Source organism: Triticum dicoccoides, chromosome 7B (genome assembly GCF_002162155.2).
Source record: "Triticum dicoccoides isolate Atlit2015 ecotype Zavitan chromosome 7B, WEW_v2.0, whole genome shotgun sequence".
Classification (NCBI taxonomy): Eukaryota; Viridiplantae; Streptophyta; class Magnoliopsida; order Poales; family Poaceae; genus Triticum; species Triticum dicoccoides.
Genome location: NC_041393.1, coordinates 9369625 through 9385968, shown reverse-complemented (window position 1 = coordinate 9385968; position 16344 = coordinate 9369625).

Below are 16344 nucleotides of genomic sequence, written 5' to 3'. Positions count from 1 at the left end.
ATTGATAGAAAAGTGCATAGTTATGAGATTATCTAGGCATGACCATGTATATAGGTATCACGTCCGTGACAAGCAGATTGAAACGATTCTGCATCTACTACTATTACTCCACACATCGACCGACTCCTGCCTGCATCTAGAGTATTAAGTTCATGAAGAACAGAGTAATGCATTAAGAAAGATGACATGATGTAGAGGGATAAACTCATGCAATATGATATAAACCCCATCTTTTTATCCTCGATGTCAACAATACAATACGTGCCTTGCTTCCCCTGTTGTCACTGGGAAAGGACACCGCAAGCTTGAACCCAAAGCTAAGCACTTCTCCCATTGCAAGAAAGATCAATCTAGTAGGACAAACCAAACTGATAATTCGAAGAGACTTGCAAAGATAACCAATCATACATAAAAGAATTCAGAGGAGATTCAGATATTTCTCATAGATAAACTTGATCACAAACCCACAATTCATCGGATCTGGACAAACACACCGCAAAAAGAGTTACGCGAATAGATCTCCAAGAAGATCCAGGAGAACTTTGTATTGAGATTCAAAGAGAGAGAAGAAGCCATCTAGCTAATAACTATGGAGCCAAAGGTCTGTGGTAAACTACTCACAACTCATTGGAGAGGCTATGGTGTTGATGTAGAAGCCCTCCATGGTCGATTCCCCCTCCGGCGGAGCGCCGACGAAGGCTCCAACATGGAATCTCGCAGACACACAAGGTTGCAGCGGTGGAAATAGGGTTTTGTGGTGCTCCTGGATGTTTTCGGGATACGTGGATATATATAGGAGGAAGAAGTAGGCTGGTTGAGCCACGAGGGGCTCACGAGGGTGGGGGTGATACGTCTCCAACGTATCTATAATTTTTTATTGTTCCATGCTATTATATTACCCTTTTTGGATGTTTATGGGCATTATTTTACACATTTATATCATTTTTGGCACTAACCTACTAACCGGAGGCCCAGCCCGTATTGCTGTTTTTTGCCTATTTCAGTATTTCGAAGAAAAGGAATATCAAACGGAGTCCAAACGGAATGAAACCTTCGGGAGCGTGATTTGTGGAAGGAACATGATCCAGAGGACTTGGAGTGCAAGTCAAGAAGCAGCGGAGGCAGCCACGAGGGTGGAGGGCGCGCCCACCTTTACAGGGCGCGCCCCTATCTCGTGGGCCTCTCGGGCGGCCACCGACCTACTTCTTCCTCCTATATATACCCACGTACCCTGAGAACATCCAGGGAGCCAACGAAAAACTATTTCCACCACCGTAACCTTCTGTATCCGCGAGATCCCATCTTGGAGCCTTCACCGGCACTCCGCCGGAGGGGGAATCGACCTCGGAGGGCTTCTACATAAACACCATAGCTCCTCCGATGAGTTGTGAGTAGTTTACAATAGACCTTCGGGTCCATCGTTATTAGCTAGATGGCTTCTTCTCTCTTTTTGGATCTCAATACCATGTTCTCCTCGATCTTCTTGGAGATCTATTTGATGTAACTCTTTTTGCGGTGTGTTTGTCGAGGTCCGATGAATTGTGGGTTTATGATCAACTTTATCTATGAGAAACATTTGAATCTCCTCCGAATTCTTTTATGTATGATTGAGTTATCTTTGTAAGTTTCTTCGAATTATCAGTTTGGTTTGGCCTACTAGATTGATCTTTCTTGCAATGGGAGAAGTTCTTAGCTTTGGGTTCAATCTTGCGGTGTCCTTACCCAATGACAATAGGGGCAACAAGGCACGTATTGTATTGTTGCCATCGAGGATAAAAAGATGGGGTTTACATCATATTGCATGAGTTTATCCCTCTACATTGATGACCCACAAGTGTAGGGGATCTATTGTAGTCCTTTCGGTAAGTAAGAGTGTCGAACCCAACGAGGAGCAGAAGGGAATGATAAGCGGTTTTCAGTAAGGTTTTCTCTGCAAGCACTGAAATTGTAGGTAATAGATAGTTTTGTGATAAGATAAATAGTAACGAGTAACAAGTAAATAAAGTAAATAAAGTGCAGCAAGGTGGCCCAATCCTTTTGTAGCAAAGGATAAGCCTGGACAATTTCTTATAATGAGAAAAGAGCTCCCGAGGACACATGGGAATTATCGTCAAGCTAGTTTTCATCACGCTCATATGATTCGCGTTCGGTACTTTGATAATTTGATATGTGGGTGGACCGGTGCTTGGGTACTTCCCTTACTTGGACAAGCATCCCACTTATGATTAACCCCTATTGCAAGCATCTGCAACTACAAAAGAAGTATTAAGGTAAACCTAACCACACCATTAAACATATGGATCCAAAACAGCCCCGAACGAAGCAACGCATAAACAAGGGTTTAAGCTTCTGTCACTCTAGCAACCCATCATCTACTTATTACTTCCCCATGCCTTCCTCTAGGCCCAAATAATGGTGAAGTGTCATGTAGTCGACGTTCACATAACACCACTAGAGGAAAAGACAACATACATCTCATCAAAATATCGAACGAATACCAAATTCACATGACTACTAATAGCAAGACTTCACCCATGTCCTCAGGAACAAACGTAACTACTCACAAAGCATATTCATGTTCATAATCAGAGGAGTAATAATATGCATAAAGGATCTGAACATATGATCTTCCACCAAGTAAACCAATTAGCATCAACTACAAGGAGTAATCAACACTACTAGCAACCCACAGGTACCAATTTGTGGTTTGGATACAAGAGATGAACTAGGGTTTTGAGAGGAGATGGTGCTGGTGAAGATGTTGATGGAGATTGACCCCCTCCCGATGAGAGCATCATTGGTGATGACGTTGGTGATTATTTCCCCCTCCCAGGGAGAAGGGTCCCCGGCAGAACAGCTCTGCCGGAGCTCTAGATTGGTTCCGCCAAGGTTCCGCCTCGTGGCGGCGGAGTTTCGTCCCGTAAGCTTGCCCATGATTTTTTCCAGGGTAAAAGCCTTAATATAGCAGAAGATGGACACCGGGGGGCCACCAGGGGGCCCAGGAGACAGGGGGCGCGCCCAGTAGCGGTGGTCGCGCCCCCCACCCTCCTGGCCAGGGTGTGGGCCCCCTGATGTATTTCTTCCGCTCAATAATTCTTATTAATTCCAAAAACAGGCGGAGTTTCAGGATTTTTGGAGCAGTGCAGAATAGCTTTCCAATGTTTGCTCCTTTTCCAGCCAGAATTCCAGCTGCCGGCATTCCCCCTCTTCATGGTAAACCTTGTAAAATAAGAGAGAATAGCCATAAGTATTGATATATAACGTGTAATAACAGCCCATAATGCAATAAATAATGATATAAAAGCATGATGCAAAATGGACGTATCAACTCCCCCAAGCTTGGACCTCGCTTGTCCTCAAGCGGAAGCCGAAATCAAAAAAATATGTCCACATGTTTAGAGATAGAGGTGTCGATAAAAATAAAATACAGACATGAGGGCATCATGATCATTCTTATAACAGTAACATAAATAGATTTTATCATATGATTTCTTATGCTCAAGTAATGATTAATTCACAACGTCAAGTATGGTTCAGAAACTTCATTGAGAACTAACAAACTATAATCTCAGTCATTGAAGCAATTGCAATTTATCATAACATCAGAAAGAGTCAACAATAGAGCTTTTCAGCAAGTCCACATACTCAACTATCAAGTAGTCTTCTACGATTGCTAACACTCACGCAGTACTTCTGGTTATGGAGTTTCAGCCGGACACTGAGAAAGATTGGGGCTTATTGTGTTGCCTCCCAACGTATTCACCTTTAGGTGATGTCAACAATAATAGTCCATGCTAACTTACATCCAATTGGATATATATATCATGATCTTTCAAACACGAGGAGCTTGCCAAAGGATAAAATGAAAAAGGGAAAGGTGAGGATCACCTTGACTCAAGCATAAAGTAAAACATAAAGTAAAAGATATGCCCTTCACAGAGGGAAGCAGAGGTTGTCATGTGCGTTTAGGGTTGGATGCACAAAATCTTAATGCAAAAGAACGTCACTTTATATTGCCCCTTGTATGTGGACCTTTATTATGCAGTCTGTCGCTTTTATTACGTCCACAACAAGATCGTATAAAGCTTATTTTCTCTGCAATAATAAGTCATACATATTTAGATAGCAATTTTTATTGCCTGCAACATGACAACTTACTTGAAGGATCTTACTCAATCCATAGGTAGGTATGGTGGACTCATATGGCAAAACTGGGTTTAAGGATATTTGGAAGCACAAGTAGTATCTCTACTTGGTGCAAGGAATTTGGCTAGCATGAGGGGGAAAGGCAAGCTCAACATGTTTGGAAGGTCAAGGACAATATACTTTAACTAAGATATGAGAAAACATAAACCATTACGTTGTCTTCCTTGTCCAACGTCAACTCTTTTAGCATGTCATACTTAATGAGTGCTCCCAATCATAAAAGATGTCCAAGATAATATATTTGTATGTGAGCCTCTCTTTCCTTATCAATTCCTATTAATTGCAATGATGAACAAAACTACGTTTATCAACTCTCAACAATTTTTATGCCTCATACTTTCTATGTGTGAAGTCATCACTAACCATAAGATCAATATGAACTCTTTTATTTTTTTCTACTTTCTCAAGATCATAGCAACATAGCAAAGCCCTTGACTCAACACTAATCTTTATTATAGATAGCTCACGGACTCGATTACATAAAGAGATCACAAAGCAAAACTCAAAAATAATTGATACCAAAATTTCAATCTACTAGATCAAGATACTACTAAAAGGATCGAACTAAATAAAATAGTAAAGATAGGAGTGTGATGGTGATACGATACCGGGGCATCTCCCCCAAGCTTGGCAGTTGCCAAGGGGAGTGCCCATACCCGTGTGATTATGTCTCCTTCTTCACGATTGGTGTTATGATCTTCTTGGCGATGATGCCCCTCAGGATACGGTTCTCCTCCTCGAGCTTATCGACTTGTTGTTTGAGGTCCATAATTTCTTTACGGAGCTTGCCCGTAACGTCCAAAGCTCCCTTTACCCAAGGATGCTGCATAGCTTTTGGAGAACAAGTGAAGCTCTTTTTCATATTTTCATAAGAAAGAAATCTAAAGTTGGAAGGGATGACCGAAGTTGGAATAGCCAAGCTAGGTAGTTCCCCCATCATGAATTCTACTTGGAGATGAGAGGTAACTTCTTGATCTTCCTCCATGGCATCTATCCTTTTCAAATCAGCCTCCATCTCATCCTCCGTTGATGGTCAAGACTGATAAGCATCGCTATTTGCTCCTGGACCTGGTATTGGGTGAGACACCCGACTCTCCCCGACTGACTCTTGAGAAGACATCTTGCTTTTAATCTGCAATAGGAACAGCTCAAAACGAAAACAGAGGATATTTGCGTGATACGGTGGTCAAAACCTTCGGGAGTTTATATAATGAATTTTTTACCGACCAAAATACGTAACGTGCAAGAAAATGGACTCCGGGAGGCACACGAGGTGCCCACGAGACAGGGGGGCGCGCCCAGTAAGGGTGGGCACGCCCTCCACTCTCGTGGGGGCCTCGTGTCCCCCTCAGACTACTTCTTTCTTCCGAAAATTCTTAAATATTCCAAAACTGATAAAAAATGCAATTGGAGTTGTTTTGGAGTCGGTTTACTTACCGTACCTCATACCTATTCCTTTTTGGAGTTGGAATGTTCTGGAAAGTGTCCCTTATGTATTCTTCCGGGGTTACGGTTTCAATAATATTAGTTTCAACATTAATAGGATTACCTGAAATATAATGTTTAATTCTTTGACCGTTTACCACCCTCGGACTTGTGCCTTCGAAGTTGTTGAATTTTATGGCACCAGAACGATAGACCTCCTTGATAACGTAGGGACTTTCCCATTTAGAAAGAAGTTTTCCTGCAAAAAAAATCTTAAACGAGAGTTGAATAATAACACATAATCACCTACGTTAAACTCACGCTTTTGTATCCTTTTATCGTGCCATCGTTTGACTTTTTCTTTGAATAACTTGGCATTCTGATATGCTTGGGTTCTCCATTCATCGAGTGAGTTAATGTCAAACAACCTCTTCTCACCGGCAACTTTGAAGTGATAGTTGAGCTCTTTAATAGCCTAATATGCTTTATGTTCAAGTTCAAGAGGTAAATGACAAGCTTTTCCATAAACCATCTTATAAGGAGACATACCCATATGATTTTTGTATGCAGTTCTATAGGCCCACAATGCATCATAAAGTTTTTTGGACCAATTCTTTCTAGATCTATTGACAGTCTTTTGCAAAATTAATTTGAGCTCTCTATAGCTCAACTCTACTTGACCACTAGACTGCAGATGATAAGGAGATGCAATTCTATGATTAACATCATACTTAGCAAGCATCTTACAGAAAGCACCATGAATAAAATGCGAACCACCATCAGTCATAAGATATCTAGGGACTCCAAACCTCGGAAAAATAACTTCTTTAAGCATTTTAATAGAAGTATTATGATCAGCACTACTAGTTGGAATAGCTTCTACCCACTTAGTAACGTAATCAACAACAACTAAAATATGTGTGTAACCATTAGAGGCAGGAAAAGGTCCCATATAATCAAAGCCCCAAACATCAAACGGTTCAATAACAAGAGAGTAATTCGCATTTCTTGGCGTCTACTAATGTTACCTATTCTTTGACATTCATCACAAGATAAGACAAACTTACGAGCATCTTTGAAGAGAGTAGGCCAATAAAAACCAGATTGTAGTACCTTGTGTGCAGTTCTATCTGCAGCGTGGTGTCCTCCATAACATTCAGAGTGACACTTGCGTAGGATCTGTTCCTATTCATGCTCAGGCACACAACGTCTAATAACACCATCTACTCCTTCTTTATAAAGGTGTGGGTCATCCCAAAAGTAATGTCTTAAATCATAAAAGAACTTTTTCTTTTGCTGGTATGTGAAACTAGGAGGTATAAACTTAGCAACAATGTAATTAGCATAATCAGCATAACAAGGAGAAGTACGAGAAGCATTAATGACCGCTAATTGTTCATCAGGGAAGCTATCAGCAATAGGCAGTGGGTCATCAAGAACATTCTCTAACCTAGACAAGTTGTCTGCAACGGGGTTCTCAGCTCCCTTTCTATCAATAATATGTAAATCAAATTCTTGAAGCAGGAGAACCCATCTAATGAGCCTAGTCTTAGCATCTTTCTTTTCCATAAGATATTTAATAGCAGCATGATCAGTGTGAATAGTAACTTTGGAATCAACAATATAAGGTCTAAACTTATCACATGCAAACACAACTGCTAAGAATTCTTTTTCAGTAGTAACATAATTTCTCTGGGCAGTATCAAGAGTCTTACTAGCATACTAGATAACATTCAGTTTCTTATCAACTCTTTTCCCTAGAACATCACCTACAACATAATCACTAGCATCACACATAATTTCAAAGGGTAAATTCCAATCAGGTGGCTGAACAATAGGTGCAGTGATCAAAGCTTTCTTAAGTATTTCAAATGCTTCTACACAATCATCATCAAAGACAAAAGGAATATCTTTTTGCAATAAATTAGTCAGAGGCCTAGAGATTTTAGAAAAATCCTTAATGAACCTCCTATAAAAACCGGCATGACCAAGGAAACTTCTTATACCTTTTATGTCCTTGGGACATGGCATCTTTTCAATAGCATCAACTTTGGCTTTATCAACTTCAATACCTCTCTCGGAAATCTTATGCCCCCAAACAATGCCTTCATTAACCATAAAGTGACACTTTTCCCAATTCAGGACGAGACTAGTGTCTTCGCATCTCTACAAAACTCGGTCAAGGTTGCTCAAGCAATCATCAAAAGAGGATCCATAAACGGAGAAATCATCCATGAATACCTCACAAATCTTTTCACAAAAATCATAGAATATAGCCATCATACATCGTTGAAAGGTAGCAGGTGCATTACATAAACCAAAAGGCATACATCTATAAGCAAAAGTACCGAAAGGGCAAGTAAAAGTAGTTTTAGATTGATCCCCCGCTGACACGGGTATTTGAGAGAAACTAGAATAACCATCTAGAAAGCAGAAATGTGTGTGTTTGGATAGTCTTTCTAGCATTTGATCAATAAAAGGTAAAGGGTAATGATCTTTCTTAGTAGCTTTATTTAATTTACGGAAATCAATTACCATCCTATAACCTGTAATAATTCTTTGCGGGATCAATTCATCTTTATCATTAGGAACAACGGTAATGCCTCCCTTTTTAGGAACACAATGGACAGGGCATACCCAATCACTATCAGCAACGGGATAAATTATACCTGCCTCAAGGAGCTTTAGTCTCCTTTCTTACCACTTCTTTCATCTTGGGATTCAGTCGTCGTTGAGGATCTCTAACTGGTTTGGCATCTTTCTCCACTGTAATTTTGTGTTGGCATAGCATGGGACTAATGCCCTTAAGATCATCCAGAGTATATCCAATAGCAGCTCGGTGCTTCTTCAGAGTTTTCAATAATCTTTCTTCTTCTTGCTCTGAAAGGTTAGCACTAATAATAACAGGATATATTTTCTTCTCATCAAGATAAGCATACTTAAGATTATCAGGTAATGGTTTGAGTTCAAACACGGGATCACCCTTGGGTGGAGGGGGATCCCCAAGAATTTCAACGGGAAGGTTGTGTTTTACCATAGGTTCCTGTTTAAGGAACACTTCATCTATTTCCCTTCTTTCCTTCATAAACATATCATTTTCATGGTCTAGCAAATATTGTTCTAACGGATCAGTAGGAGGTACAACAATGGAAGCAAGACCAATAATCTCATCCTTACTAGGTGATTCTCTATCACGGGGTTGTCTATGAAACTTAGCAAAATTGAACTCATGAGACATACCCTCTAAGACAATTGTAACAATATCCTTTTCACAATCAATCCTAGCACTAGCTGTATTCAAGAAGGGTCTACCAAAAATAATGGGACACAAATCATCTTGTGGGGAATCAAGAACGAGAAAATCAGCAGGATATTTAACCTTCCCACACAATACTTCAACATCTCTAACTATCCCAACTGGTTTAATGGTATCCCTATTAGCAAGCTTAATGGTAACATCAATGTCTTCTAATTCAGCGGGTGCAATTTCGTGCATAATTTCTTTATATAAATCATAGGGTATTGCACTAGCACTAGCACCATATCACATAATCCATGATAACAATGATCTCCTATTTTAACAGAAATAACAGGCATGCCTATGACAGGTCTATGTATCTTAGTATCTGGTCTAGCAATATTAGCAGTCTCACCACAGAAATAAATAACATACCCATCTAAATCATCATCCAAGAGATATTTAACCATAGCAATACTAGGTTCAACTTTGATTTGCTCAGGAGGTGTATAAGTCCTAGTATTACTCTTACGAACAACAGCTGAAGTTTTAGCATGATCCTTTATCCTAACAGGAAAAGGATGTTTCTCAACTAAGTAGTAGGAACAATAGGATCACTATAAGAGACAGTCTTTTCTTCAACTGTAATAGGTGCAACTATTTTTACTTCAAGGGAGGATTATATTTAAACCACTTTTCTTTAGGGAGATCAACGTGAGTAGCAAAAGATTCACAGAAAGAAGCTACTATCTCAGAGTCAAGCCCATACTTAGTGCTAAATCCACGAAAAGCATCGGTATCCATAAAAGATTTAACACAATCGAACTTAGGTGTCATACCTGACTCCTTACCATCGTTGGAACCCCAATCTTCAGAGTTGCATTTAATTCTTTCCAATAAGTCCCATTTGAAATCAATAGTCTTCAGCATATAAGAACCAGCACAGGAAGTATCGAGCAGGTTGCGATCATTGAGAGACAGCCGAGCATAAATTTTTTGAATAATCATTTCCCAGGAGAGCTCATGATTGGGGCATGAATATAACATTGACTTAAGCCTCCCCCAAGCTTGAGCGATGCTTTCTCCTTCGCGAGGCCATAAATTATATATGTAATTACGATCACGATGAACAAGATGCATAGGATAGAACTTCTGGTGAAATTCCAACTTCAATCGCTTATAATTCCAAGATCTTGTACCATCACATAGCCTATACCATGTCAATGCATCTCCCTTCAAAGATAAAGTGAAGACCTTCCTTTTGGCAACATCATCGGGAATACCCGCAAGCTTAAATAATCACAAACTTCATCCACAAAGATAAGGTGTAAATCGGGATGCAATGTTCCATCTCCTGCAAATGGATTAGCTAGCAGTTTCTCTATCATACCCGAAGGAATCTCAAAGTAAATATTTTCAAAAAGTTCAGTAGATTGAGGAGCAACTCTTTGCTCTTCTAGTCGGGGTGAAGATACCCCGAACAAGCCCCTCAAAGGATTAGTTTCCATAGCGACAAGTAACAGAAAATTTCAGCACACTAAATAAATGTTTCCTTACCAAGTTCCACTCACCAAAAGCGCTACACTCCTCGGCAACAGCGCCAGAAAAGAGTCTTGATGACCCACAAGTGTAGGGGATATACCTTAGTCCTTTCGATAAGTAAGAGTGTCGAACCCAACGAGGAGCAGAAGGAAATGATAAGCGGTTTTCAGTAAGGTTTTCTCTGCAAGCACTGAAATTGTAGGTAATAGATAGTTTTGTGATAACATAAATAGTAACGAGTAACAAGTAAATAAAGTAAATAAAGTGCAGCAAGGTGGCCCAATCCTTTTGTAGAAAAGGATAAGCTTGGACAATTTCTTATAATGAGAAAAGAGCTCCGGAGGACACATGGGAATTATCGTCAAGCTAGTTTTCATCACGCTCATATGATTCGCGTTCGGTACTTTGATAATTTGATATGTGGGTGGACCGGTGCTTGGGTACTTCCCTTACTTGGACAAGCATCCCACTTATGATTAACCCCTATTGCAAGCATCCGCAACTACAAAAGAAGTATTAAGGTAAACCTAACCACAACATTAAACATATGGATCCAAAGCAGCCCCTAATGAAGCAACACATAAACTAGGGTTTAAGCTTCTATCACTCTAGAAACCCATCATCTACTTATTACTTCCCCATGCCTTCCTCTAGGCCCAAATAATGGTGAAGTGTCATGTAGTCGACGTTCACATAACACCACTAGAGGAAAAGACAACATACATCTCATCAAAATATCGAACGAATACCAAATTCACATGACTACTAATAGCAAGACTTCACCCATGTCCTCAGGAACAAACGTAACTACTCACAAAGCATATTCATGTTCATAATCAGAGGAGTAATAATATGCATAAAGGATCTGAACATATGATCTTCCACCAAGTAAACCAATTAGCATCAACTACAAGGAGTAATCAACACTACTAGCAACCCACAGGTACCAATTTGTGGTTTGGATACAAGATTGGATACAAGAGATGAACTAGGGTTTTGAGAGGAGATGGTGCTGGTGAAGACGTTGATGGAGATTGACCCCCTCCCGATGAGAGGATCGTTGGTGATGACGTTGGTGATGGTTTCCCCCTCCCGGAGGGAAGTGTCCCCGGCAGAACAGCTCTGCCAGAGCTCTAGTTTGGTGCCGCCAAGATTCCGCCTCATGGCGGCGGAGTTTCGTCCCGTAAGCTTGCCCATGATTTTTTCCAGGGTAAAAGCCTTAATATAGCAGAAGATGGACACCGGGGGGCCACCAGGGGGCCCAGGAGACAGGGGGCGCGCCCAGTAGGGGTGGGCGCGCCCCCACCCTCCTGGCCAGGGTGTGGGCCCCCTGATGTATTTCTTCCGCTTAATAATTCTTATTAATTCCAAAAACAGGTTTCATGGAGTTTCAGGATTTTTGGAGCAGTGTAGAATAGGTTTCCAATGTTTGCTCCTTTTCCAGCCAGAATTCCAGCTGCCGGCATTCCCCCTCTTCATGGTAAACCTTGTAAAATAAGAGAGAATAGCCATAAGTATTGAGATATAATGTGTAATAACAGCCCATAATGCAATAAATATTGATATAAAATCATGATGCAAAATGGACGTATCATACATCATGTCATCTTTTTTAATGCGTTACTCTGTTCTTATGAACTCAATACTCTAGATGCATGCTGGATAGCGGTCGATGTGTGGAGTAATAGTAGTAGATGCAGGTAGGAGTCGGTCTACTTGTTGCGGACGTGATGCCTATATACATGATCATGCCTAGATAATCTCATAATTATTCACTTTTCTATCAATTGCTCGACAGTAATTTGTTCACCCACTGTAATACTTATGCTATCTTGAGAGAAGCCACTAGTGAAACCTATGGCCCCCGGGTCTATCTTTTATCATATAAGCTTTCAATCTACTTTTATTTGCATCTTTACTTTTCCAATCTATATTATAAAATACCAAAAATATATTTATCTTATCATACTATCTCTATCAGATCTCACTTTCGCAAGTGGCCGTGAAGGGATTGACAACCCCTTTATTGCGTTGGTTGCAAGTTCTTTGTTTGTTTGTGTAGGCGCGTGGGACTTTTGAGGAGCCTCCTACTGGATTGATACCTTGGTTCTCAAAAAACTGAGGGAAATACTTACGCTACTATTGCTGCATCACCCTTTCCTCTTCAAGGAAAACCAACGCAAGCTCAAGATGTAGCAAGAAGGATTTCTGGCGCCGTTGCCAGGGAGGTCTTCGCTCAAGTCAAGACATACCAAGTACCCATCACAAACTCATCTCCCTCGCATTTACATTATTTGCCATTTGCCTCTCGTTTTCCTCTTCCCCACTTCACCCTTGCCGTTTTATTCGCCCTTTCTTTCCCAATCTTCTCCTTTCGCTTTCGCTTGCCTTTTTCTGTTTGCTTGTGTGTTGGATTACTTGTCGCCATGGCGCAAGATAATACCAAATTGTGTGATTTCTCCAATACCAATAATAATGATTTCCTTAGTACTGCGATTGCTCCTCTTAATGATGTTGAGTCTTGTGAAATCAATACTGCTTTGCTGAATCATGATATGAAAGATCAATTTGCCGGCCTTCCTAGTGAAGATGTCGCTACCCATCTAAACAACTTTGTTGATTTGTGTGATATGCAAAAGAAGAAAGATACGTATAATGATATTGTAAAATTGAAGTTATTTCCGTTTTCACTTAGAGATCATGCTAAACTTTGGTTTTCGTCTTTGCCTAAGAATACTATTGATTCATGGAATAAGTGCAAAGATGCTTTTATCTCTAAGTATTTTCCTCCTGCTAAGATCATCACTCTTAGGAACGATATTATGAATTTTAAACAACTTGATCATGAGCATGTTGCCCAATCTTGGGAAAGAATGAAATTGATGATTCACAATTGCCCTACTCATGGTTTGAATTTATGGATGATCATACAAAATTTTTATGCCGAATTGAACTTTGCTTCTAGAAATCTTTTAGATTCGGCCGCGGGAGGCACGTTTATGGAAATCACTTTAGGAGATGCTACAAAACTTGTTGATAATATTATGGCTAATTATTCTCAATGGCACACCGAAAGATCTACTAGTAAAAAAGTGCATGCTATAGAAGAAATTAATGTTTTGAATGGAAAGATGGATGAACTTATGAAGTTGTTTGCTACTAAGAATACTCCTCTTGATCCCAATGATATGCATTTGTCTACTTTGATTGAGAATAATAATGAATCTATGGATGTGAATTTTGTTGGTAGGAATAGTTTTGGAAACAATGCTTATAGAGGAAACTTTAATCCTAGACCGTTCCCTAGTAATTCCTCTAATAATTATGGAAATTCCTACAATAACTCTTATGGTAATTTTAATAACATGCCCTCTGATTTTGAGAATAGTGTGAAAGAATTTATGATCTCTCAAAAGAATTGTAATGCCTTGCTTGAAGAAAAATTGCTCAAAGTTGATGATTTGGCTAGGAACGTTGACTCTCGCTTGATGTTGATTCTTTGAAACTTAGATCTACTCCTCCTAAGCATGATATCAATGAGTCTCTCAAAGCAATGAGAATTTCCATTGATGAGTGCAAGGAAAGAACCGCTAGATTGTGTGCTAAGAAAGGTTGCTTTATAAAAGCGTGTTCTTCTAGTTTCAATGAAAATAATGATGAATATATTAAAGTTATTGATGTGTATCCTATTAGATCTTTGTTTTGCAATATGAATCTTAATAATGATGGGACTGGAGATGAGTCAACTTTAGTTAAAAGGCGTCCCAATAATTTAGAGTTTTTAGATCTTGATGTTAAATTTGGTAAAAGTGGGATTGGAGAGGTCAAGACTTTAAATAGCATTGAACCCACTATCTTGGATTTCAAGGAATTTGATTATGATAATTTTTCTTTAGAAGGTTGTATTTCCTTGTTGCAATCCGTTGTGAATTCTCCTCATGCTTATAGTCAAAATAAAGCTTTTACCAAACATATTGTGATGCCTTATTGCAATCTTTTGATGAAAAACTTAATTTGGAAGTTTCTATACCTAGAAAACTTAATGATGAGTGGAACCTACTATAAATATTAAAATTAAAGATCATGAGTGTCATGCTTTATGTGATTTTGGTGCTAGTGTTTCCACGATTCCGAAAACTTTATGTGATATTCTAGGTTTCCATGATCTTGATGATTCCTCTTTAACTTTGCACCTTGCGGATTCCACCATTAAAAAGCCAATGGGAAGGATCAATGGTGTTCTCATTGTTGCAAATAGAAATTTGGTGCCCGTAGATTTTATCGTTCTTGATATAGATTGCAATCTTTCTTGCCCTATTATTCTTGGTAGACCTTTTCTTAGAACGATTGGCGTGATTATTGATATGAAGGAAGGGAATATTAGATTCCAATTTCCATTAAGGAAAGGCATGGAGCACTTTCGAAGAAAGAAAATCAAATTACCTTATGAATCTATCATGTGAGCTACTTATGAATTGAGTGCCAAAGATGGCACTACCTAAATCTATCCTCGTTTTTATGCCTAGCTAGGGGCGTTAAACGATAGCGCTAGTTGGGAGGCAACACAATTTTATTTGTGTTTTTTGTTTTTATTTCTGTTTGATAATAAATTTTGCATCTACCTTCTGTTTAGATGTTTTTTATGTTTTAATTAGTGTTTGTGCCAAGTAGAACCTATAGGATAACCTATGGTGATAGTTAATTTGATTCTGCTGAAAAACAGAAACTTTGCGCGCACGAAATTAGTTTTGTTAAATCACAGAAACTTGCTTTTGCGTTGATTCTTTTTGCTGTAGATCAATAGACAAATTCCCAGGACTTCCTATTTTCATAGGATTTTTAGAGTTCTAGAAGTATTCGTGGGTTACAGATTGCTACAGACTGTTCTTTTTTTGAGAGATTCTGTTTTTCGTGTGTTATTTGCTTATTTTGATGCATCTATGACTAGTATTAAGTGGTATGAACCATAGAGAACTTGAAGTACAGTAGGTTTAACACCAATATAAATAAAGAATGAGTTCATTACAGTACCTTATGTGGTGGTTTTCCTTTCTTTCACTAACGGAGCTTATGAGATTTCCTGTTGAGTTTTGTGTTGTGAAGTTTTCAAGTTTTGGATAAAGATTTGATGGATTATGGAATAAGGAGTGGAAAAATCCTAAGCTTGGGGATGCCCATGGCGCCCCAAGATATTAAAGAATAGCCAAAAGCCTAAGCTTGGGGATGCCCCCGGAAGGCATCCCCTCTTTCATCTTCGTTCATTGGTAACTTTACTTGGAGCTATGTTTTTATTCGCCACATGATATGTGTCTTGCTTGGAGCGTCTTGTATGATATTAGTATTTTCTTTTTAGTTTTCCACAATCATCCTTGCTGTACACACCTTTTGGGAGAAGCCCACTTGATTGCAATTTATTAGAATACTCTATGTGCTTCACTTATATCTTTTGAGCTAGATAGTTTTTGTTCTAGTGCTTCACTTATATCTTTTAGAGCACGGCGGTGGCTTAATTTTGTAGAAATTGCTAGTCTCTCATGCTTCACTTATATTATTTTGAGAGTCTCTTAGAACAGCATGGTATTTGCTATGGTTATAAAATTGGTCCTAGAATGGTGGGCATCCAAGTTGGGTATAATAAAAACTATCATATAAAGTGAATTGGATGATATGATCAATTTGATACTTGATAATTGTTTTGAGATATGGAGGTAGTGATATTAAAGTCATGCTAGTTGGGTGATTATGAATTTAAAGAATGCTTGTGTTGAAGTTAGCAAGTCCCGTAGCATGCACGTATGGTTAAAGTTGTGTAACAAATTTGAAACATGAGGTGTCCTTGGATTGTGCATCCTTATGAGTGGCGGTCGGGGACGAGCGATGGTCTTTTCCTACCAATCTATCCCTCTAGGAGCATGCGTGTAGTGCTTGGTTTT